This window comes from Oryctolagus cuniculus, chromosome 15 (genome assembly GCF_964237555.1).
Source record: "Oryctolagus cuniculus chromosome 15, mOryCun1.1, whole genome shotgun sequence".
NCBI classification, from domain to species: domain Eukaryota; kingdom Metazoa; phylum Chordata; class Mammalia; order Lagomorpha; family Leporidae; genus Oryctolagus; species Oryctolagus cuniculus.
The window spans coordinates 17,135,427-17,162,094 of NC_091446.1; the positions used below are offsets into that span (position 1 = coordinate 17,135,427).

General features: G+C 47.9%; 1 protein-coding gene across 50 annotated transcripts in view; it reads right to left on the minus strand.

The window, feature by feature from the left end:
- TCF7L2 (transcription factor 7 like 2) overlaps positions 1 to 26,668 on the minus strand; it is a 197,427-nt gene that overhangs the window by 44,466 nt on the left and 126,293 nt on the right. The window lies entirely within an intron of this gene.

Consider the following 26,668-nt stretch of genomic DNA (forward strand, 5'->3'; position numbering starts at 1 on the left):
ATTGCCTAGAAATGCCGCCAATCATCTCAGTAACTTTGATTCCTTAATTCTCATTTCTAAGTAAATATCTACTCTGATCAGACATAACCTCCTCCTCACATGTGGTGTCTGTGTTTACATCGCAGAAACAATCTATTTTTGTGTAGGATTTGTTCATGATAGTCACAAACCCACAGTGCAGATGCAGGATTTTCTTAATCTTCGGTTACTTTTTTTCTTTTTTTAAGTTAGAAATTACCTGAAATGTTATGTAGACGAGAGAGAGAGAGAGAGAGAGAGAGAGAGAGAGAGAGAGAGAGAGAACGTGCTACACGGATTCTGTGATGTGGCAAATTTAAATACCCTTATTTTTCTCTCAATACGGCTTTTCAAGAAAACTTTCAATCTAACAATTATTTCCCATTACCAGGGAAGATGAATATGCCTGCAAGTCCAGATTACTGTGACAAATTCCTGAAGTAAAATTTTGAATCCTAGATGGTTAAAAAAAAAAAAAAAAAAAAAAAAAACAGGTTTCAATTCAAATTCTCAACAGAAAGAGAAACAACCCTATGAATGAATTCTGTTTTGTTGAGTTTGGGTTTAAGCAGTACTTTTAAAAAGTGATCATGTTCTAGGTTAAAAAAAAAAAAATTGTCTTCCATGTAACGAGGACAGGAAAACTTCAGCAGAATTGCATTCTGATACCCCAGAGGGGCGTAGACATCTGAGGATGCCTGCTTTGCCAAGAGGCGATTCTTCATCTGTTGATTTTGGACAGAAGCGTGCCGGTGTCCACAATGCTGGAGTGAGGGAAGCGTTATGTTCCCCCCGCCCCGCCCCGATTTACAGGACGTTGTGTGATGTTTGCGTTCCTGTTGTTCTGGGTCTGCTCATTGTAGGAAGACACTGGGGGATGCATTTCTCTCAACATGGCGATGTTCTCCCCACTCCAAATGTCAGGGCTGCCTTCCCCCATGACAAACACCATGGAAGTTTACAAGGACCTAGCGTGTGTGCATACATTAGGTACTCACGAAGAGACGGGTGTGGATGGATGTGGGGAGGGAAGGGCGACCCCAATTAAATGTTTGTCTTCCAAGGCTACGCTAATCATAAAATTTAGGCAGCAGTAACTTTGTGCCCTGTTATCCCTCCTCCCCCCCACCCCCCAATGTTGATACTCACTTAACCTACTTGCAATTCTAAAGAAGTCAACACTTGATTGTGACAACGTTCAAAAGAATTTCCTCTGCCACTAGCACAGTAAAAAAACTTTCACCAATTAGTGCAGGAAAAAAGGAGGGAAAAGCCACAGTGCTGGCGCTCAAAGAGCCAGGCCTTGCGGCAAATCTGTCATGTCGAGAGGATTGATCAACAGGACGGCAATTTCTAATGGCATGTTGTCATGAAAAGTCAGCCACAGGGAGCCACCTGCTTTGCTCCTCGCAGACAGCCAGGGAAGGAAGGAAGGAAGAGGCGGGAGGGGAGAAGAGGCGAAAGGCTCTCCATTCCTCTCTTTCTGCCAGTTCCCTTTTGCTAACAATTTTGGTAAAGGTATCCTGATTTTTCATTCAGTTGAAATATGTCAAGTCTCCAATCATATTACCCTGCCTCTAAGATTACAGTGGTTTGAAAGCTGACTCTTGCTTTTACCTCAATCCCTTTGCCCTCTGTTCTGCAAAGGGATTGGGGTATCTTTCTCTCACCACATTCCCACCCCCCACCCCCAGGCTTTCGTCAACCAATATCCCTTAGATCAGAAGACATCCATTAGGGAACTAAATCAAAAAAGGAGCTTCCCGACTTAATAAAATCCATGTTTGGAAGATCGTGGGAGACGAAAGGCATGTGGGTGACACCATCAGATGTTATTTTTCTGAGCCTATTGAACGGAGGTGTAAATGCTGCTGGCCTCTTGCTTCATGGGGCTTTGTGCGGTGCAGAGCCCATTCTGGACCCAGGGTTTTGTAGACTGTGATCTAATCCACCAGAGTCGACTCTGCCATGGGGATCCTCCAGTGAAAGTAGCCCCGAGAAAGGTTCTGCTGTACCTCTCCTAGTGCTCCATGCAACTCGGTATTCTGTAACAATGTCCAACACACCCTCGGAAACCTAAGATGTTCTGTCTCTGAATACTTTCCTAGGAGGTCTTATCTTCCTAGGACCCAAGACCCTGGTTACCAACCACTCCAAGGGGCATCCCTTGCTCCTCTGAACATCCTACTCAATGGACCCCAGTTGTTTCGAATGACACCATCTTGGCTCCACTGGTACCACCAGACGCTCTACCAGTACTGGTCCCTAAAGCGCCAAGCCTGGAAGGGTACTAGAGGGACTCACCAATAAATCGCAGCATCTGAGCCACCGATTTCCACTGACCTGATCTTACAGACTTCATGGGGCTGCTCTTCACGAAAGCTACCAACACAAAGGCCATCTCCTCCCGTCTCCGCAAGGACGGGCCAAGACATCACCGTGACCTACTGTCCCCGGTCATTTTCCTACGTTACACACTCACAAATACACTACCCCTCAGTCTACTTTGAACGCAAGAAAAAAAGTCAAATAAAAGTTAAAGAACTTTTAAGTCCATGAAACCAAACCCCACTTGGCATGCAAATCACGTACTGTAACCTTTTATTGGCGGAGCCTCTGGTCTCATCAGTCGATGAAATTCTCAGCCCGCGGCAACAGCTTAGCCGAGGGACACAGACCAATGAGAAAATATTCATTGTGTTAGCATTTCAAATGGCGAGAAAGGAAGAAGAAGCGCTAACTGATCACTGCCCGTGGAATTAATTGGATATTCCAAGAATAATGTCTCTCACTGAAGATCCTTGGAGGCCGGGCGCTGGTCGAGACCACATTTTGTGCGGCGCCTTCAAAAAGGGACCGCTTGGGGGTACTGGACATATTAGGGTTTTAGCGCATTTCCCTAAAGGCCAGGAGATAATCAGATGCACTGAACCAAACTCAACTAATCCAATCCATAATTATACACACAAATCCAATAAACTTTGCCACATTACTGGAAAATTAAACTATTATATTGAATCCTTCGATAACTTTTCAGAAAAAAGAAACGAAAACTTTGAAGGGGCACCATGGCTGAAATGTTTCTTCTGGGGACAGGGACGTATGGCCAAGAACTTTATTATTATTTTTTTGCTTGCAAGTTATAGCCTTCTGTTACGCTCAAAGACTGATCCTAGTGCCAACATGGTCTCTTATTCAGGGAGGGATTTGCGTTTCGGCTTTCTTGCACATAACCCGGCATCTGCAATGACCCTGACAGATATTAGTATATCTTTCCTTAAGACACATCTTAATCTAACCTTTTTAAGACTCTTTTGCTTTCAAACTCAAAACAGCATAAAAAATAAGCATTGTTGGTGGCACCAGGAGCCTGAACTAAGGACCTGGCGTGGTCCGTAGCAATAGCCCCCTGGATAAACAGCTGCTGGCGAAGCTAAATAACCATTGGAGACCAAAAGGTAAGGGGGGGAAAAATGAGATTAGGAACTTTCCCAAATGTTCCATCTCTCCTATCGACCACTGGCCTAGCGTGAGGTGTCAATTTTGACTCCAAAGAGAGCACACGAATTCGCAGCGGTCCCATTATGCGGTCTCTGCTCTCATTGTAAATTCTGTCAACGAAGTCAATCTTATTAACTTCCGCACTGGTTCACACATGACATTTTCTTCCATTTTCTTGCTGACATCAAAAACATCAATTAGCAGCCCGAAAATAGGAAGGAACGAATGACAGCGCCTGATAACGTCGACTATTTGAAGCCAAGGGTAAATCTATTCTCCAGTTCTGAATGCGTTCATTACAATTGCATTTTCAAAGAAGACCTCCAAATAGCAAAGAAAATTAAATTTATCATCTAGAAATGCCTAGAAATTGTTTTTTTAATCCTATGTCTATCTCTCAATCCCAGAGCGTAATACAAAGTATCACAATTGAGTTTTATGATAACGTGCCACAACTTTAATAGAAAGTTTATAAAATATGCAGCCCGGGCCTCGCTTACTATCGAATAGTAACTACAAGACCTAGGAGAAAACTTTCCCCGGCAGATTGTAGCCTGGCTTTGGAGGGTCCATTTATTTTCCCGCGCCATTATCGAACCCAAAGTCGGATGAGAACGCATGTATGCACCCACCCCCCAACAAGATGACCAGTTGGTTGAGCAGTTTGAAAGAAGGAAAAGAAAAAACAACTCGGGTCTGTCATTCAAAACTGTCAAGGAAAGCCACCAAGGCTACAACTCCCCCGTAAGATTTAAAATGTCTCCTAGCCATGCGAAACAAGTTTGCAGATAAAATCCCAACTAGTCCAAAAGGCCCAAGCTGGGACCAAACGATTATTCACCTTGCCTAATCATCACCCATTTCCTTTGCACTGGCTCTTTCCCCTCCAAAAATCAAATAAATAAATGATAAAAGCGTCAAGTGTTGGCCCCTGACGGGAACATGAAAACACCCCCTGTGCATCCCCTGCCCCATCTGGCTGGGCTGCGCCCTGCGGAAATGGACAGAAGGACGCGGCGCGAGGAAAGAAAAGGAGGTGGTTGAGGGAGAAGCGTGGATTTATTGTCTTATTGATGTCCAGGGGGCGGTGCAAGCCTGGGAAGGTGCGCGCTCCACGAGCCACGCCGCCTTCCGTGGCCGCCCGGCCGCCGCCCCAGCCCCGCGGCGGAGCAGAAAGAGCAGCTACGCCCTGATAAACAGACGGCATTCCTGGGGCCCATTGATTTTTTGATCTTTTGACATTTTTGAGTTGCTTCCATTCCCTTCCTTGTCTTTTCTTCCGTGTCACAAAAGACCAAAATGTCTGAACAATTGAGGCCAGGGATATCTATTAGCTGTCAGCCCGCGCCACAAAGAATGCCAAGAACGGGTAAGACGACAAATTCTATCATTTTTTTTTTTCCTTTTCCTTAAATAGGGATAATCATAATCCAATACCTTGCCTTTTCCCTAGCCAACCAAAACATGCTGCGGCAGAAGGGAGAGAAATCTCATTGTATCCTCTTCTGTAATTTCTATTACGTTAGCTATATTTGTTGGGAGGAGGAAGAGAGAGGAGAGAGAGAGAGAAGAAAATCCCTTCAAGGAAGGCACTAACATATTTCAGGTTGCGGCATCAGAGGAGCAGAGCACATCTTCCTGATTACTGTCCCCTAAGATCTGCTTCCATAGTGCAAGTACCACATTAATAAAAGAAACAATTTGTTACAGTTAGGGATGAAAGACTGCCAAGGAATGAACTGATGTCCCCTAAGTTATTTGTTTCCCCCTGAAGACAAGCAAAGCCATTTTTTTCAAAGCCGTTAAATTGTAGATTTGAAGTACGGCCAACCTCAACTTTCTAAAACCTAAAATCTGAAACTTATCATTCCCATTAAATAATGCCCCGACGGGAAGAGTTTAAAAATGGTTTCAAATGGGTTCTCTCTGCTTGTGATTTGACTGCCACGAACATGCTGTACATCTATGATTTCAAAGTTAAAATTCAAAACACACTCACACTGCTCCTCTCCTTCAAAACCAATAATCAACGATTTATGGACAAGAAGGCTAAAATGGATCAAGTTTACACTTATATTTGAGAAGATTAATGATTTCCCTTCAAGATAGCAGTGTGCTAGGAACATTAGTTCTCAACATGTATTTTTGTATGTAAAAAATATATTTAAATGTTTGATTTAAAACCTACTTACTCAGGACCTTACACTCTAAGGAAATGATTTTTGGCCATTTTAAAAATAGGCCCAAACGTGTAGGGTGTACTTAGGAAAAACAAAGAGACAGAGAGAGAGGTAGAGAGAGAGAAAGAGAGAAACAGAGCACGAGCATGTTTCTATTTAGGGTAACTTCTTCATAATCTTATATACAAGTATTGCAAAAATAAGCACAGACTCTCTGGATTGGATCTGTACTTGTGTTCCTATTTTATTTACCTAGAATCCTACTTAACAGTTAACACTTGACATCTATTTCTCTATTTTCAATTATGCTTTTGGCAAAAGCCAAAAAAGATACTGGAACACGTTTGGACTCTCAGAAGACAAGGGAAATCATCAATTAAGTATAATACATAGACTCTAAGTGATAAAACGGCCAACTCACATTCAGAAGACACAAAGCTCTTTTACGCTTTTAACAACTGCAGGAAATAACCCAATAACAGAGATTCAATCTACGATTTTCAAATATGGGCTAAAACCAGCCAATCTAAGAACCAATTTACAAAATGTGGAAGGGAAAACGAAAAGAAGAAAACGGTTAAGTTAAAATGTTCATCCAATTATGAAGATAACCAAGGTTTGCAAAGCTAACCCATTCTACTTTCTGCAGCCATGCCTGCGACACACACCTCGAAGTCAGAGAGGCTGATTCAACCGTTTCCAACAGCATGTTAACTCCCATCATTCCACAGTTACACAAGACAGGTAAAAGCAGGGAGCTACAGACAGATAATTCTCTTCGTATTAGCTGAGGTTTCTGGTTTTTTTTTTTTTAAGTATATGAAATAAAATGTGCTGTGAAGGCACACCACGTAAGGGGGAGGGTCGTAAGACTTACAGGATGCAAGCAGACACACACACACACACACACACACACGTTCACCAAACTGACCACAGGCTGCGGACGGGCTGGTCGGTGGTTGTGGTTTTTAAAACCGCGCGCTGTCCTTGAAACGGAGGCGGCACACAGCTCCATTAGACACAGATCCAGTGCTCTTGATCTATTATTTACAAAGAAAAACCCTCCACTGCTTAAGTGCCCCTTCTACTCCAGCCTTCCATTTCAAGGCATCAAACAACTTGGTGGGGGGGGCACGGGGGGGGGGGACACAAGACACAACAACTTGTGTTCATCCTGACGTTGCCTTCGAGTCCAAATTCTACTTGGATGGAGAGAAATCGAGAATGAACCAGAACACGGGATGTCGGCTAAACGACAAATGAATGGAGGAGAGTCTACACGGAGCACCCGGCCGTCATTTTCTAACAAGCCGCAACGAGGTTTTGTAATCCTTCTAAGAAAAATTTCAATTTGGGGTAAAAAAAAAAAAAATTCCACCTCAAGGATTTGAAAAAGGACTGTTTTCAAAACGTATATTTGGTATGAGATTCTTTAATTATCAAGTCTGCTCTGTAAGTCCAGCTGCATTCGATCTAATTAGTTAGCTTAGATCTCACCTTCATACTGAACTTTCAACTCTCTGAAGCCAATTAAAAACTATTTAAATGAATATTAAAAGGATCCCTGTGATCATTTCTGACATGAGAGAAAACATGCTTTTCAGCAAAAAATGGGTTTACACAGCATGCCTACGTTCCACAAAATACTTGAGTTGAGTTCTGCATTTAATGTGTGTAAGTGTCCCCTCTTCCATTCCGCCGGGCCAGGCCCCTCCTGGGCTGCTGCATCGCCTGCCTGGGCCTACCCGCCCCGAGACGGCTTTCTGCAGTCGAAACTGCTTTAGGATCCTGTGCTCTACCACTTCCACTAACTTGTTGAGATTTCCTGCGATCCACTTCCCACTTTCATTTGCAGACACTATTCAATTGGGCACTGACAGAGGTGGACCAATAAAAGTTGGAATGGGGGGGGGGGGTTCCTAGAGCTCTCCAATCTGCTATGCCCAAGCACACGATGGGTGCCGCTTCATACACACTTACTCTGTGTAAATCCAGGGCTTGAAATAGCTTTCTGAGAATTAATAAATTATTCTGTTTGCTTATGAAATTAAATGCTCCCAAGCAAAGCCGTTACAATTAACACTACTAAATGTGTTAGGTTACACTAAAGAAATCTGCACAGTATAATTATATCAATGAGTCATTTAACTCACATATATTAATTCAATTTATCTTCATTTTGAACTGGGTGGACTGATGGATTGTCATCATTAGAAATGACAAAACCCCATGCTGGGGCAGAACAGAGCCCTGCACACACTCTGACTTCTCCGGAGACCACACACCATTGCCTCCTGTCAGGGCGCCTGCAACTTAGGAAAGAGGGGGGCTCTGCTAAGGAGCACAGAGTCAGGGCTTTTGGGCAGGACACGGAAGAATATCAGCCGGAGTCTCTGGAACCCACGAAACCACATCAATTGGAAAAGAAAGACAGACAATTCCTGGATAGAAAGCACAATGCTGGTGTGTTCTCAGGCAAGGATGACTGTGCAGTTAGTATTAAAGAAAAACTGCCCAAGCATTCCTTGGGAAAACATTACGAAACAAATGCCATCTTCCCCAACCATGCACCCCCTCCATACGCTGCTGTTCTGATGAGACAGGAACAAGGGTGCCAGGGCAAACACATTAACCCAGAGAGCCCAGCTGGGGACACTGTCGTAAATAAGATGTTACCAGGCAAAGCAGCTCCAGGACTGTTCATCAGGATTTACTCTGAAAACTCACAGGATTAAGGAGGGCATTATTAAGATTTTAACCATCCTGAGACCACAGCCAGCCTGTAACAACTTCTGGTTCAAATAAACCCACTCTGATGGCCATCTTGGGTTTTGAAAAGAGTGATCATGGATCGATTGATCGATTGTCGTGGGGAATTGGTGGCCGAGCGACTCGCTGTGCATTTGACTTTTAAAAGGCTGCTGTTTTTAGACTTAACATCTTAAGATTCCTGACTCAAGTATTCAGTTCCCCCTCCCTCCGGTATCGTCAGCCAGCAAACACGGAAACCTTTGGGTTGGTGATACCCACGAAGTCAGCGTTTTGTTTCTAATGGAGAACAAACTGGGCCGTGGGGACCAGTGGAAAATTAATTTCATTTTCACTTCTTTAAATACTGGTGGGGAAGAAGAGAAGCCACACAGTTTTCTGGGATGGCAAGTCCAAGCAAGGGCTCAGGAGGAAGGAGGGTCACAATTTTCAGTGGGTCAGACGCTTCACACCTCCTTCAAGGTGACGAAAGCCCCCTATGGGGAACTCCAGGAGCTGCCCAAGCCCCCAGCCCAGGCACTCCCTGGGAGGGAGGACCTCAGTGCCTGGGCGTATGCACAGCCATGGAGCAGTCAGTCAAGGGCAGTGGGCAAATGAAATGAGGATCTCAGCGTCGGGTTCCTTTAAACAGGTTGCCGTTGCGCACTGGCCACGATGGCACTATGTCAGAACAGCACGTTTCAGGGGAATCTTGGATGGAAAAGAACTGTCAGTGTGCATCTCCTACGGAGAAATGCCGTGCACGGGGTGGGGCCGCCTGCACAGCAGCCGTCTGGGCTGGGTTTTGGGTTACAGAACCGAAAGACTCCTGTCACTCAAGGAGCTGTGGCAGTATGACAACAGTAAGGGAATGTGCTTTTCAGCTAACTGGCGAATGAACTGGCAGGGGAGGGAAACAAGTCATTTTATAAGCAGCAATGACAGACACACACTCCAGAAAAGCTGCGGAAGGAGAATGCTCTCTGCCTTTTTGGAAGTTGGGGTGGGGGTTGGGGGGTGGGACTCTGTGTATGTGGACTCGGGCCAAACTCACCTCCTCCCCTGAATGCACTGGCCTCTGGGGACACAGAACTTGCTGCTGTAACACACACCAGGGGGAAGGTGCCAGCAGGATCCTGTTCTGCACTTCCTCAGTTTCATTAACAAATGCATGATCTCTGTGCGGCCTTTGAACTTCAGTTTTTCAAGTGAAGTTTAGGAACGTGGCCAGGGAAAGTCCCCGATTTGCACTCTTCTGGGTCAGCACAGGGGAATGTGGCACCCTCTGCAACACGTGTGTGTTCTTGGAGAAATTAGGTACGTACACACACATGCCCAAGAACCAAGCTGCTGCGGGGAATTATGGGGGCAAAGTAAGAGGAAGCGATTTTAGGAAGGCAAGTCCTTTGGAGCCTGATGAGTCACTAGCTGGAGGATGATTTCACTCGTGCCCCAGGACAGGGGCTGGGACTACCAGGGAAGATCGAGAGGGAGAGTGCATGTGTGTGTGTGTGTGTGCACGTGCCTGTGCACACGTGCTGTGTGCAAATATGCCTGGCTCTTATCCGATGCAAAGTCAGCCTTTACAGACACGACAACCTCTACCTCTTTCCTAAGCTCCTTGTAAACACACCCAGAGGCTGACATACAATGGGCACATCCAGCAAGTAATAAAGTAAAATTAAATTATGTCATGCCTCCTCCATGGCAACGCCCATGGCTCTCTTGGGGAGGGGCGGCTGATGTTGCTGCCATGGTGCGGTGCGCATCCTGCACAGATGGAAAGCATGTTGCAGTCCTGTGTCTGAAGCAGACTGTGGCACTGGTTTTGAATGCAACCGAGTATCTCAGCACAGTCTGGGCTGCGATGTTATTTGTTCAAACCCATCTTGTTGTCTGGCACCTTTCTGTAAGGAAGCTGAGCAGAGACTATTTCTCATCCAACAATGTCGCACTGGACAACAGCCCCATTTCACAGAGAGAAAAACAAACAAGCTCCAGGGGTGCAGAAGAACCTGATGCAAGAATGGCTGGTTTGCAGCTTGAAGGTAGGAAAAAGAGGAAGAGGAGGAGGAGGAATGATTGCTGCTGTTGTGATCACAGTAGGACCTTCATTCACTGGCTCACTAAATACTATGTCAGTGCCTCTTTTATGCCTGGAACTTGCTGGTACTAAACTTGCTGGTATCAAACAGACAGAAGGCCCTGCCCACAGGTAGCTTCTAACCTAGAACTGTCAGCTCCCAGATGCGCCTCCTGGATACCTCGACGGTCTAATTTACTTGCAGTCAACTAACCTCAAACAAGTTCAATGTCTACTCAACTCAACATCCAGTCCCCATCCATTCCTCTGTCCTGCGAGAAAACATCAGTGAAAAGCTTGTTTTGCCAAATACCAGAAAACCAGCACTCGATTTTAATCCTCACTTTAAAAAAAAACAAAAAACAAAACAAAACGAAACAAAAAGAAGAAGAATCCCAAATGCTAACTTATGGTGTCAAATCTTATCTCAGGAAGAACCACTGTTTGCAATGGAGACCTTCACAGACGTGGGAATGCAGTGTTAACCATCAGAAGCCATTTTTTCCACACCATCCCAACTACACTCAGCACTGCTGGCCAAGCTAGCCTATGACGGGGACAGACATGTGACTGGCTTCCTTGGAGTATTAGTGGGTCCCCATTCATGCAAACTGAATTTGACACAATACTGAGTGTGGCCTTTCTGGTACTTCAACACTTAGCTTCAGGACTTTATAAACTATGCATTTGCAGTTGCTTCCCAACCATTTAAATACATGAGAGTAGGGGTCAAGAGCCACCAAGCAGAAGCCACTGGTTCCTTCACAGTCACGCTTGTGAGGAAAAGAGCCCCCCTTACCAAAGGCGTGTGTACATTATATCATTATTGCTGTGTCCTAAATATAAATGTAAACATAAATTTATATGTCCTAAATATAAATATAGAAATGCTGAACCAGCTAAGCACTGGGGAGGTGCTCAATAAATGTTTGTTACAGGAATTTATAGATGAAAACACGAACTACAGGATCATCTTTTAGGGGAAAAGACATGTTAAGGAAAAAAAAAAAAAAAGATACCCAGTAAACAGTCAACACATTCCAAAGAAAATGTTAGAAGTAGAAATTCCTTAAACTCAGTTCCTAAAACCAGCATTTTATTTTTACTGTGATTGTTCAGACTGTGGTGGTAGGATGAAAAAGGCAGCAGAAGTGAGTATAATAAAAGTTCACCAGTACCCAAAAAGACACTCTTTTTCTAAAGATGTAGCTCCAGTAAGACGTAGAGAACCTTAAGAATTGGTTTCTCACACAGAAAAGCTTCTTAAATTCAGACGCCCAGAGGGGCTGACGCTGTGGTTCAGTAAGTTAATCCTTTGCCTGCAGTGCCGGCATCCCATATGGGTGCTGGTTCTAGTCCCGGCTGCTCCTCTTCCAGGCCAGCTCTCTGCTATGGCCTGGGAAAGCAGTAGAGGATGGCCCAAGTGCTTGGGCCCCTGCACTGGTGTGGGAGAACAGAAGAAGCTCCTGGCTCCTGGCTCCTGGCTTCAGACTGGCACAGCTCTGGACATTGCGGCCATTCAGGGAGTGAACCAGCAGATGGAAGACCTCTCTCTGTCTCTCTCTCACTGTCTGTAACTCTACCTCTCAAATAAATAAATGAAATCTTTAAAAACAAATTCAGAAGCCCAGAATAAGCCAATCAAGCTTGTTTTAAAATGAGGGTGAAACTAATTTTTTTAACATCTTCTAAACACATCTGACCCATGACTTCATCAAGTACATTTTCCAAGTGTAATCACAGAAGAGCCTTTTTCAGTGTGAACTGATTTGTTGACATCTTCAAGTCACTGTGTACAAGACCTAGAAAATATCATACACCCAGATATGAATCATGTTTTAGTTAGAATAGTAAAGTTATCAAAGACACCGGTAAATCAGCAAAAATGGACCACACACACAATCGACACCGCGCGCCAAGCTCTCGCACAGATCACACTGTGACGCCTCGGTAAGGATGCCCCACACACCTGCCTGGGTTCCCGAGTATCTCACTGAAACCCAACACCATTCCTGTGACACGGCGCTACTGTCCCCGTTTCGCAGAGAGCAAAATGAAAGCTCCCAGGCAGACAAAAAACATCCTCGAGATAACACAGGAAGTGGCAGAGGCAGGGTTTGAACTCAAGCCTTTCCACACTGTGCCGGTCTTCCGGCTAAATCCGCGGCTAAGTCCTCCAGCTAAGTCCACGGTCCACGGCAGAGGTTCACGGGGCCAGGGCGGCAGTTCTAAGGCTGGAAAACACTCCTGGCCCTGATGAACACACACGCTGGGTGATATGTGTGTGTGTGCGTGCCTGCGTGTGTACACACTGTGTCGGCAGGGATTGTCTCAGTTCCCTTTCAGTAACGTGGGGACAGTTGGCAGGTATGGTGGCATGATCAGATAAACCCTCAATGGCCTATTTGCCTTCTGATTTTTAAACAAACAAAGACTGAATGCTATCATGAAGATCAGAAGTGCCTCAGAAGGACCATATGGCAGAAGGAAACTACAGGAAAAACAGTCACCAGTGGAGGATGGGAGGAGCTTGCTGTTCCGAGGGTAGGAGAAGTGGTTTTCAACAAATGCCTTCCACTCTGCAAGAAAACAGCAACCTCCTTGGGGAAGCCACCAGGCCCAGACTGCAGGGGGCGCTCCCGCCAGGCTGCTGTCCAGGCTGACCTCATCTCACCCAACCTCTCTGAGGAGGGAGTTGCTCAGGGACAACACAGACCTAGCGTGGCCTGGTGGCCCGGGGAACACGGATGCCTGGTGGTCCCTGGAGTCTCACTCTCCTCTCCATTCTCAGGGACTGCTGCATCTGTGGTGTGAGCCCCGCCCCTCCCAATGACCCCAAGGACTCCCCCACCAGGAGCAAGCCACAACGGGAGGTGTCTCCAGGGTCAGCACTCTCCACACCCATTCGTAGCACAAAAGCAACCCCCCACTGCACCTCCAAAGCAGGGTGGGGGCACGGGGTGGGGGCTCACGCTCTGGGTGCCCCATTACTTCTACCTCCAGCTAAATCCATTTGCATAAAAATTGCAATTCTTTTGTCCCTGAAAAGAGCCCAGAGGAAGTCTGAGGTTGGACACAGCAGAGGCCAAGAAGGGTAGCACACAGATCCCAGATTAAACTTGGGAATCTTTTTTAGGAAAGTCGCCCGCCTCCTTCTCTGCTTTGGATTTTCTTTAGGGCTCACTGCTATTTTTTTGTTAAGGAACCTAATGTTCACTTTGCATAACTGCCGTCATTGCTAAGTGCCCATGCCAGCAATATTTGACCAGTGCGGGCTACTCCAAGAAACACTTCGCGTGGTCTGACAGCCTTACGTCCCCAGCTGGAAGTGGTGTGCTCCCAATGTCTCTGCCACATGCTTCTACTTGAAGGCTTGGGTATGCTCCGCCCTCCCCGTTGCACGTGTGAGTCAGAGGGCTGCCCAGTTACACAGAGGTCACGTGTGGATACCCACTCAGCCCATCCCCATGCCAAGCGGGGTCAGTCATACTCAACACAGCCCGTTCCCAACCAACCAGTCAACCTCTGGCAGGCCCAGCCCAGCTGACATTCCAGGCCTGGTGAAGATTATAGAATGAGAGCTTCACTCCCATGATGGGCTCCAGGTCAACACAAACTTGTTGAACTTGATCTGGGGCACAGAACAGGGGACCGCTAGGGGCGGGACTGAGCTCTTGGCAAGAATTTCAACATCCCAATAAACTCTCTTTCCCCAGGGTGCACTCCGGCCAGGCTGCTTCAGAGACACCCCCAACCCGTGTACTTCCCAAGTTTTATCACAAGCTGTTGGTATCAGGAGACTGTTTTCATGCATTTCTATGCTTGGGTTTTTAAACAAAAGCCCAGAAAGCAATACTGTCATAGGATTGCAAGGACTTAAAGCAAGAGGACGCAGCTCCTTGCCCAAGACCAGGTGACCCTCAAAACACACAGCCCAGTGGGAAGTGCATATTCAAGGCCTGAAGAGTTCCTGCCATTCTTTATGCATGAATTCCAGCTCACTGCTTCCCTCCTCCTCACCATCAAGAGCCTCCCGATCATCACATCAACGCCCAGGGCATCCGAGAAAAATCAGGATCTCAAGTGGAAAATAAGTGAATTCATACTGAACACACTGAATTTCACACACTAATCCAGAAAGAGCTTAAAATTAATGGCACTTAACAGGAATGGCTCACAAAATTAAACTCTGCCTGCAATCAGAGGTGGCAGAGTGGAAAGAGAGAGAAAAAAATAACTATGAGGGCTGAGGGCTGGACACAGTCTGACTCTACAGCTTTGCAGAGTCTTAGAGCTGTCTGCTCTCTCTGCCCCTCAGTTTCCAAGGTCTGAAGTGAGGATTTGAGGGGTGGGCAGGTGAGAATTACCAGTCATCCCTAGCAATTCAAAACGCATGCCTCCTCAACCTAGTTGGGTGAGCAGCTCACGGGAGTGTCTGCACTCATATTTTCGGGTCACTAAAATCTGTTTCTCTGACCTGAGCTATTTTTCATGCCTTGCACCAAAGCCCAGGCCCAGTGGAATGCCTCAGCCCATTTGCACAACAACCTTGCCGATTAGGTAACATTCAGTTTATGACTATCCCTGCCATCTCTTACCCACAGGACAGTCCTGGTTAATCTCCCTCGAAATCTTCTTGTTCCTTTTTTTTTTTTTTTTTAATTTAAATCCTGGAGACAACAAACTTCTCATAATAAATCATGATACTAATTACAAACATCAATTACCGGAGCCCCAAGGGCCGTTTGCCCTATTCTAAATGGCTCTGGTTTTGCACGCTTTTAAAATTATCTTGTGCTCTTCTCTTGGTAAATGGTAAGAGGCTGGGGTGCTCATGAACTGTGGTTCACTTGCCTTCTGAGACAGATGCTTCCGGCAGACAGGTACGTACCTTGGACGTTTGTGATTGGAAGAGAAGCAGAGGGCGGGCTTGTAGAATGAGCAGGAGAACAGAAAAGCAGTGAAGGGGAGGAACTAAAGGACACTGGCCACTAGGCAGCAGAGAAATGGGCCTCAGGTCATCTGAGCTGGCAGAAATACAGCGTGGAAACTCCCAGAACCATAAAGGCAGACTTGCCCATGGAACACCCTCTTCATATGGCCTTCCTGGGCAGCCTCACTACCAAGACCAGTCCAAGGGGGAGGGTTCCAACTGAGGAGGGGCTGTGCATTGGAAGCCGGCCTCAGAATAGACTGGACCTCCGTGGGAGACAAGTGGGAGCAGAGCTCCCTGGGGGCTCAAACCCTTACTTCCAGCTGCAAGGGCCCTGCCGCTCACACCCTCATTCCTGGCATCACAACAGCGCCTGGCACCAGACAGCTCAGCGACATTTCAGTAAATGCACTCCAGTTGTCCCCAGGGCTACAGTCCCAGGCATGGCCCCCTGGGAGTTAACGAAACCGATTCTGCAGGCTCTGCCATAGTTTGTGTCCAGAAGCAGTAGAGAGAGATCTACACGCCTGCCCTACCGAGTCAAGGTAATGGCCACACACACACACACATTCAGGCCATCTGCAAGACCATTAGGACACTGTATGCTCTGTCCTAGAACTGTAGGGTACAGTCCACAACACTGTGCTACCACCCCAAAACTCACTCCGATCGCACTGCCCTGAACATGAGTGAGACGCTGGGGGACAACATAAGGGTGTTCACCTCCCCCAGTGCTCTGTGGTGCCCCGCCCTGGGGTCCAGCTGACATCTATTAAACCCAGGCACTGCTCCACAAGGGACCTTGGCCTCTGGCGATGAGAAGAATAGCATCAGACATCGCTTGCCAACAACCCATAAATTTAAACAAGTCAGGATGGCAAGAGGAGCTGCCTGGGAGTGATCAGAGCAGGGTGGTTTAAAAGGGGACAGAGGTGCCCCCCCCCCCCAGTGGGATGCTCCGGCTTCAACCAAGGCAAGTGTGCCCCACTGCCATGAGGATTAGGGACTCATCTCCTCGCCGTGTAAACAGTTAGACCTACAGTGGTGGGGGCAGGCAGATGCCGGCAGAGAGCAGAGCCGACTTGACCAAAGGCATCCAATTCAGACCCTGGCTCATCCTATTTCTTAGGAAGGGGAGAACGTGAGGGAACCACATGATGGGGTATTTCCAAAAATTGATGGAAAAATGAAATGAAAAGATAATTTTGGTACTCAAAACACTTCAAATCCATGCATGTGATTTTTCATAACACAGAGTTTTCACCAACTGTTGGAAGACCCTTCGCCTATGCATGCAACGTCACCGACTTCACTCACTCACAGGTAGGGGCACTGCGTTGATAATCAGGGCCCAGTTCTAAGAAGGCAAGAGTCCCAGCTACCCCGATCCAGTCCCCTGAACCCAGAAAGAGGCCTGGCCTGCTCCTGCCTTGATGACGCAGCCCAGAGAGTAATGGAAATGGCAGAGGCTGTGCTCAGGTCTCCTCTGCCTCCTCCCCACCTCGGCCACCATCATGGGGGTGGAATGCGGCAGCAGGGACCACACACCGTGCAAAATACATGCATTGCGCTCTTAGTGCTCACACCCACTCACACACAAGACATACCATTAATAACTCCCAAAAAATGCGGGTCTCCTCCCAGGGCCATCTTGGGTATTGGAAGCCTTCCTGTCGTTGGCAGCCCCTGTTAACATTACTTGAGGCTTCAGGCAAAGGGCGAGGTGGAAAACAGGCGTCCCCAGTGACCGCACCTCCAAAACCCACTCCAAGGAGGACCTTCTTCCTGAAGGTCCCCTGCTGGTCCCCTCCACCACACGGCCTAACTTTTTTTTTCTTTCTTAATTTGCGGGATCCCAGCAATTTTTACTGTGGGTGGTAACAAGGGTTGAACTGTTTCTAATTATTTAAAAAACAAAACCACACACATAAAACAAAACAAGAATCTATGTTGCCAACTGCAGAGAGAGACTCAGAAGCCACAACTTCCGGTAATAAAATATTTTTTTTTCCCTAACTATCATAAATCGGTGGATCTGGAGTGCACCTGTGGGGGCCATTGACGTGGCACAGCACAGAGGGCCCTGATACCCCAGGGGAGGCAGCCACATTGGATGGAAAACATGGGAAGCCCCACCTTTCAAATCCCAGTCCTAACAATTACTCTCAGTCGAATCAGGGACAAATTATTCTTTTTTTTTTTTTAAATGACAAATTACTCTTTAAAAATCCTGGGGTCGGCACCATGGCACAGTAGGTTAATTCTCTGTCTGCAGCACCAGCATCCCATATAGGCACTGGTTCTAGTCCCAGCTGTTCTTCCTAGCCAGCTCTCTGCTTTGGGAAAGCAGTAGAAAATGGCCCAAGTGCTTGGGCCCTGCACCCACATGGGAGACCTGGAAGAAGCACCTGGCTCCTGGTTTCGGATTGGTGCAGCTCCGGCCGTTGCGGCCATTTGGGGAGTGAACCAGCAGATGGAAGACCTTTCTCTCTCCTTCTGTCTCTAACTCTTACCTCTCAAATAAACAAAAAAAATCCTGTGGCACAGTTCCCCTTTGCTTTAAAGTAGTTCCTACTGACTGGCAGGATTCAATGAGTTAATATAGTCAAAACTCCTAAAGCAAAACCTGGTATTCAGCAACACTCAGTAAATATTAGCTACTAGCTAAGGAAAGTACTTCAAATAGTCCATGGGGAAAAATGGAATTAAAAGTTTATTCTGGTGCAAAAAAGCAACTGAAATCCATGCATGGTTTTTCTATCTCCTTTCAGTGGACTTTTTGAAGATCTCTCTGTGGCCCAGGAGGGCAGTGGAGGATGGCCCAAATGCTTGGGTCCCTGCACCCGCATGGAGACCAGGAGGAAGCACCTGGCTCATGGCTTTGGATCGGCACAGCACTGGCCATAGTGGCCATTTGGGGAGTGAACCAAGGGAAGGAAGGCCTTTATCTCTGTCTCTCTCTCACTGTCTATAACTCTACCTGTCAAATAAAAAAAAAATTGAAGTAATATTAGTTTTCTCTCCTAAGGTACAGCTGTAAGGGTAAAAACCTTCATCCAGGGTCTGAAGAATGGCAGATTCTTAACAAGAGATGGACAGCACTCACGTTAAACCCTACTATAAGCCCACCAGGGACATGGGGTCAAGTTTCCATCTTCCCAGAGCAAGAAGATGAATTTCAGACACCAATGTCTACCACTTTCCATGCACCCCACCTGCCTCCTAACTCATTCCAACCTCCAGATAAGTGAAGGCAGGTACAGGAACTCTCAGGCTATGCAGGTGGAAGGTTCAATTGAGTTGCATGTGGTCGGCCAGCTCACCAGCAGCAGAGCCGGGGTGTGAACACAGGGAAGACGGTGCCCACGCCTTGAGCCGTTCCTTTGAACAGACTCTCCCGCCACTAGAACCCAGTACCCAAGCCACGTGCACTCTGCACTGGGGGTACAATATTCCCTCCCAGAAAGGGCTCTCGATGATTACAACTTTATCGTTGGATCAGGGAGAGGGAGTAACGGAACCCATCCTGCCACAGGTTTGGAGGAAGGACTTTCTTTGGGTCCCCTTGGGCCTCAGTCACAACTAAACGGCCCTGCTGCACACCTGTCCCCGAGAGAGTCCAGCACAAGCCCCCACCGTGCCACCCTCCCTTCCCACGCCGCTTGTTATACTCGCCCAGAGGGTGGCAGTACGGTTAACTGCACACACTCGTTTTTGTTCATGGAATTCTAAGCACATCAAGTGTTCTGCTTGGGAGGATGAGAGAATCTTTCACTGTGTTTTTCTAAAGCAAATATTTAGTGCTTTCATCTTTTAGTGCCCTAACATGCAATCTGTCACCCAAATGGGGGGGGGGGATAAAAAAAGACAAACACCCTTCTCACACGTGTTTGTGGAAATGATACCACGTTTCCCACATCAATCAGACAAATGGCAAGCATGTTCCGAATGGAGCTGTTGTTTCTGCCTTCTGGAGACAGATTCAAGGGGGTAACAGCCCACGGTTACATTCATGCAAATAATGCCAGCACTGGCTTCCTAAAGTGCACCGGCCATTTCAATCAGGATGCCCGGAAGCAACCTGTCTCTAGACGGCTTCGTTCCTCCCCAGAGATGCTCTGCTCAAAGTGTGTTTTGGTAACAGGGAAAACCACTCGTTCCCACCTGTAGGACACTGCTCTGCCAAAGCCTGATGCCTGCTTGACCACGGTAGCTTCTCGCCAGTAAAAGTCCTTCCTCATGTAAGTCACGGATGCCCTGGCTCAACCATACTCTTGGAGAGACGCAGCCTCTGAGATTCCCGGGGCACAGACGGCAGACTTGGGCCATTTGTGTAGACCGCAGTTGTAATGCTCTTCCCCGATTTCAGATGCCGCAAGGCCAGGATTGCCTCGGCTGCGTTCTGATGCCGCCTCCCCGCTCCTCCCCGACAGTTTCTGCTTTCTGCACCAGGTCACTGCGCCCACTTCTCAGTCGGCTGCAGTGGCAGGTTTCCAAGTCATTACAAAGGCAGGAATTAGATTACACAAGAATGTACATGCATGCGATCGCGGTTACCTTCCCAGCAAAATGCCCTGCACAAGCCTTGTGTGTGGTTCACTCGAGCGTGACACTCTGAGCTGGGGACCGCGGAGGACGACAGGCCACAGGGTCCTCACCACACGTCCCTCCCTAAGAAAGCTCAGGCTGGGAAACGCCACGGCCTCCACAGACACATCCCGGCTTACTCGGCCCCTGGGTGGGGGTGTCCCAGGGAAAGGAGCTAGCCACTCAGGTGCTCCTCTCAATTCCTGGTTTCATTGAGATCAGGGAACAAGCGAGGACAGGCGGGGCGGGGCGGGGCGGGGCGGGGACCAAGCTGGGGCCACAAAAAATCGATAGATACTGTTCCATCTTCACTGTAAACATCACCCTGAAACCCGATGATCTGACACGTGACTACAGGTCACTCAGAGTAGAATATTCCAACGGCCATTTAGTTTCACTCTGCTGCCTATGTGGGTAGCAATAACTTAGTTCCTTTATCAATTCTATTTTTCTTTGGCCACCGTCAGAGCGTTCGAATTCTCCTAACTCTACGAAGTGATTGAAAACATTCTGGGTGTGCAGGCAAGGACAGCCCTGAAGCAGAAACAGAAAATGCAGGAAGCAATTCCTAGTTAGTGGTTGCCTCTCTCTTATGGAGAAAGGGCAGAGAGGTTCTTACAATCAACGAAGAGCATCTGGCCTCTGAATGAATGACACGAATCGATTCAAGACGCCCTATCAAACGGAGGAGATAACAAAAGCAAACCCCATGTCTTCCATGACTCCAGCGGGGGAGCCGAGGGACGCGGATAAGGCGAGGGGGCTGTTCTGTATCATGGTGGTGGTGATATGGACCTAGACTAACATTCACACCACGGAAGACTAAAAGGCAAAGTCCACTTTCATTGTAAGATATATTTCAAAATACAATGCTAAAACAAAAACACAAACAAAAGCCCAAAATATCTCAAAAAAGAAATCTGGTCCCCAACCCTTCAACTAGGGGCCCACAAAGTGTACATGATGGGTACAAATGTGAAAAACAAACAGGTGCAGGTAGCCTAGCCCAACAAGACCATGGGAAGGACCGCCCCCACAGGAACCTGCTGTGAGGCCACTTTGCTGTCCCAAGCAGCACAAACAGATGTCCCCGTCCGCAAACACACCCCACCTCCCAAGGGCTACAACCCCTCTACTGTGCCTACTGGGCGGACACGGAGGAAGGGCAGGGAGACCACCTCCCTTCCCTTCCGGGCCAACAGGCATTTCTGAAGCCAGTAAAAGACACCATAGCGATCCCTGCAGTGCACACCCTGCCCTCTCGCCTCCATCCACCTTTCTCAAGGGTTCTCATAAAAGTGGCAAGAGGAGACAAACCCGCTCCACAGACAGCCTATGACAGCCAGCCCACTGGACCTCCCTCTCAAGTCTCTGGGGATGAGTGGATGGCTCATCTGTTGCACTGGCCCTGGGTGACACGCAGGCCTGCCAACCCTGGCTGAGCACATGTCACTGCCTGCTTCTGCCATCCCTTCCAGCCCCACCTCCAAGGTCATGTTCAATCCAATGCCACCCCCCAATTCCACGTTCCTGAGCAGCGAGGGGTTTTGGCGGCCACGTGGGGGCCCGGGCCACGCTTGGCAGACAGAGTGACTGCAGAGGTTGGGAAACAAGCTCTGTGGGGCGGCCATGTGTCTGTCAGTCGCCCCCCTCCCCTTCCACTTCTTTGACTCTCATTTCTTCTTTCTCTGGTTGGCCTCCTTCCTTCCTCGGCAGCCTCCCCTCTGGAAGGAACTGGCTTTTCCCTAACAGAAACTTGCGCTCTGGGCACAAACACCCCCCTAATTCAGTCCTTCCCAGGGAGAGCTCCTTTCTCCCACGTGCCAGCCAATGAGGCTGCCCATGACCATGCTCGGGCAGACCCGGCCACAGGGACCCACACGTGTTCCAGGACGAGAACACGCGCACAAGGAGTTTTTATACCGAGGCAACAACCGTGTAGCTGTACAAAGGCCATCTTCCTCATTTTCGGCTCGAGTGGAGGAGGCTACACGTTGATCAGGAAAGGGGCTGAAACCTGACCCTGGCCTTATCACGGTCTATGCAGCCTTCCCACCGCTCTGCTCCCTAGACTTTTTTTAAAAAATAATTTTTAACAATTTTTTTATATTTACTTATTTGAAAGAGTTACAGAGAGAGAGACACAGAGACAGAGGCTCTTCCATCCACTGGGTCACTCCCCAGATGGTCGCAATGGGGCTTGGTCAGGCCAAAGCCAGGAATCAGGAGCTTCTTCCAAGTCTTCCAGGTGGGTAGAAGGGCCCCAAGCACTCGGGTCATCTTCCACTGCTTTCCCAGGCACATAAGCAGGAAGCTGCCAGCCTGGGCATGAACCAGTGCCCATATGGGATGCTGCCACTGCAGGCGGCAGCTTAACCTGCTAAGCCACAACACCAGCCGCAACTACTGATTTTTAAACAACACTAACAGCCTTGAAATGCACTTTCAGAGCTGTGACAGAGAAGCCTGGAAGGGTGTGCGATAAAGCATGGAAGACGATGCAGCTGCTAGTGCCCTCTCTGCCCAGACCGGCGGCAGCTGACACAGTCAGTACCCTCCCAGGGGCCTGCACTCCACTGGCCCAACAGGGACTGGGCCCTTAATGGAAACAAGTAAAGTCCCAGAGTCTGGGCTGAAATATGGCGTCTCTCCATCTCCAAATTCCAGACATCACGAAAGGGATGGAGATCCCAGCACAGGTGGACAGGCAGAAGCCGTGGGAAGCACGCCCCTCTCCTTCAGCACCGACCCAGTGTGTTGATGCTGGGGGCTCAGTGAGAAATGAGAAGTCCCAAAGTGAACGTCTGGCTCCCCCTGGATGTGGTGTCACCCATTAAACTCTGAGCTGTCACCTCAAAGGCACACAGAAGGGGTGGATCCGAAACAATACACCCTGGCGATGGCACGCACTGAAGGCCCAAGTTGTCTCTGCTCCTGACCTTTGTCACAGGGGACGCGAGGAAAATAGATGACTCACTAAGAACGGGGACAAGGAAGGCAGCCGCGGAGATAAGCACTGTGCACACAGACTGGCGAGACCTGGTGGGCGCCTGGGCCCGGACTGAGAACACCCCTCCTTTAAAGTGGATGAGGTCCTTCCCTGGGCCTCCTACCTGGGCCCCAGCTCCCAGGGTGGGGGCGCCAATGGCAAACAACATGGGAAATGGGGCCCGGGAGGACCTCCCCCAGCTCCCCGTCTGTTCCAGAATGTGGAACTACATCACACTCCTGATGCATTAGGAACAGGACTTCACCCAGGCCCTAGAAATTCTCAGGTAGGCACCGCGGTGTCCATTTACACTCCTGGGGCAATCATTTAACCCAGAAAATGTCAACAAAGGAGAAGGAGAGAAAGGAAGAAATAAAACAACATGGTGGTGATTCCATCCACCATCCCACCAAATGAGCATTAACTGGAATGAAGGGGTGACCTGGCCAGTCCACTTGCAGACAATCATCCAAGCCTACGCATGCAATGCTGGGTCATATGCATCACCAGGGCATATGGAATGTTCCAGAATCACTCTGTCTTTACTATTTCCAACTGCAATCTAATAGCAGAACTTGAGGAACAGTCTGTTCATGCTGGGGCAATGCATAAGGACATTAACGGACAGCCACTTCCAGAATGGATAACCATTGTTAAGTTCCACAAAGAATCTTCACGGCACACATAGGAAGGTGCTTCTACTATCGAGAGAAATCAAATAAACAGAAAACACAGAATATGAACCAACCTATGATTTTGAAAGACTGGAAGGAAGTATGTCAAACTATTAACCTTGCCCTTGGGAGCTATTTTTGCTGTTTTGCTCGTTCTGCTTCTTTATATAATCGGGGATTGGGAGAAAACCACAATCTTTTAGTTCAGCAAAATGCTGGCTAATACAAAGTTAAAACAGAGATTTATAAATTAGCAAATGCTTCCCTTTCAGTTCACTATGTTGTGTAAATCCTTATTTTTCCATACATAACACGTACTGAAAAATAAAGTACCCAGGAAATGAAGTAACATCTATATTTGTTTCAAATGACTAACAAGCAAAAATAAAACTCTGGCCGTGATGCTATGCTTTTTAGAAGTCAGACGTATAATAAGCCACAGATTTATAGGATGTGGTCTAATAAACCTAAGAGAAGTTTCATTTCCTCTCACCAGAATGGTTAACTCCCTGTCTATGTGACTAGCTTTACAAATTTAGCAGAAGTTTCTTTTTCCCCTAAATTTGTAGGCTGAGAAATGAATGACCAAGTAGCAGCAATCCTGGTACCTCCATCCCGAAAACACACACCTCCCTAAAATTCAACTAGAAACAAGCCTGGCACTGGCCACAGGGTAGCGCAAGCCCCCAGATTCATCGCAGGCCCACTGATCAGGAAAGATTTCTAGAAGCACCAAAGAGGAAGGAAACAAGGAATAAGCGAAAGGTCTAGACAAAGAACTTTTTAAAAGTCTTGCTTGCAAGTATTTCCGTGGAAATGGTATTGACTAAGCAATTACGGGAAAAACACTTTCCTTCTTATCTGACTGCGGTTATACCATGGTCACACCCTATTATTGTCACTATTCAACATGTTAATAGCCCCCAATGTAATGACTGTGTGTGGCTAGCTTTAAAATGTATGTGAACAGCTAGCTAGAAAGAAGTGACTCATCCCTGCCCAGGTGAGTATTGACTTAGTAATATTTACTCAACTGGTCACCTATCTCAACTCCCTCAGGAAAAGATCTAAAGGGTGAGACTGAATTGCAAGGCAAGAGACAGAAAGAACAATGCATGGTAAACATGGATGAATGGTAAACAAAGTCTCCCAAATGTGAGGCCTACCAAAAAAAGTAAGAAAAAGTGGACTTCCCAGCCCAGAGGATGGTAGCCATGGTCTTCCACTGCTGCGTGAGCTCAAGCCAAGTTGCTTACTCTCTCGCGGCTCAGTTATCTCATCCGCAGAACGCGGGGAATCGCAGGGTTGCACAGTTCACGAATGGCTCATGGTGGTGCCTGGACAGAGGAAGTGCTGCGAGAAACATCCACGGGGTGCTCACAGGCACCCAGTGAAACAGGCCGGCCACGTCTTCCGGGACCCTTTCACAGGAACCGTACCCTGGGAACGGGTGACTGACCACAGGACTCAACCCTGGTTCTCCTGCCCATCACGTGTGGCTCCCACTGCATCCTCCAGAGCTAGCGCACCTGCCGTGGGTGGGGATTTTCCCACAGCACCGACAGTCTTCCAGTAGTAAGAACTGGAATTGCTATACAGCAATTTCCGTGAAACCCAGTATGGAGAGAGAGTGAACTCCGAGGCTGAGCCACCCCAGCAGTGACGGCCCGTGGCACAGACGCACCACCGACGCCACTCCCCAGGAAGCCAGATGGGCACCAGCACGAGGCTCAGCACCCCTCTGCTGGCGAGGAACACAGGCAGAGGGTGGGCCAGTAATTTGCCCAAGCTGACACAGCCCAAAGCGGTATCTTTGGATGTGGCCTCGTCATGGCTTAAGGATTTGGATGAACTTTTGGAAACGTGGCATTTTGGCCCTTCCTCCGGAGACATGCCTCTGTCCTGAGCACAAGGCTGAGAAACGCTCGGAGCCACTGGCGCCAGGAAGCTAATCGGCTCCTGGGGATCTCGAGTTACGAGGAAGGAGTTTCGTTTTCCTCCTCCTCAAAATGGGTGCCTGGTTCTCTCCTTTATCTACCCCCTAACTCTGGCCAAAGATTAATGAGTTACCATTTGCCAGGCCTGGTGGAGGAAGAGCCATGTTCTTCAGTCCTTATCATGGACAGTCGGAATGCACAGCTTTGCTTATGAAAAGCTGAGCCAGCGAGAGGCTGCGGGAAACAAGCTTCCACCACGTCACAGCGACTGTAGACACCGCCCAGTGAAACAGACATGCGCAGGCCCCAGGTAACTAGATCATGAGCGCGGCCCAACACAGGCATCATCAGAGGTGAGAGCGAGACCAGACACATCTCCACGCCCATTGTGGCTGAAGGGCAGTGGTTAGACCAAAGGATTCCCATGGGACTCCAGCATGCAAAGTTACGGACCAGAATGACAACACGTTACATAGAAAACGAATGTTCCAGCAAGTGAAAAGAAGGCAAAAGACTGTGCAAGGTCCAATGTCAATTTTACAAAATATTAAAAATTATTTTGTATTTACTTGAGATGCACAGAGGAGACAGAGAGAGCTCTCATCTGATTGTTCACCACCTGAATGCCATCCACATCTCCCACACAGGCAGCGGCAACCCAGTGACTTGAGCCATCATCTGCCGCCTCCCAAGGTCTGCGATGGTGGGAAGTGGGAGTCAGCAGCCAGAGCCAGGAACAGAAGCCAGGGGCTCCAATGTGGGATGCAGCATCTGAACCACCAGGCCAAACACCTGCTTCCTAATTTTGTGGCACATTTTTAAAGTTTACGCACTTTAACGAAGAGAAAGAGATTATCAATTGGCTTTTACATCTCCTATGTTCTCCAGTTCTCTTCAACGATCGACTTCCTACTTCTGAAACTAGAACAAGCATCTAAAGATCACTTATTCTATGCTCTCTCTCCAAAACCAAGACGTGCATGTGTGCGTTAGGAATCACCCGAGGCCACCCCAGGCT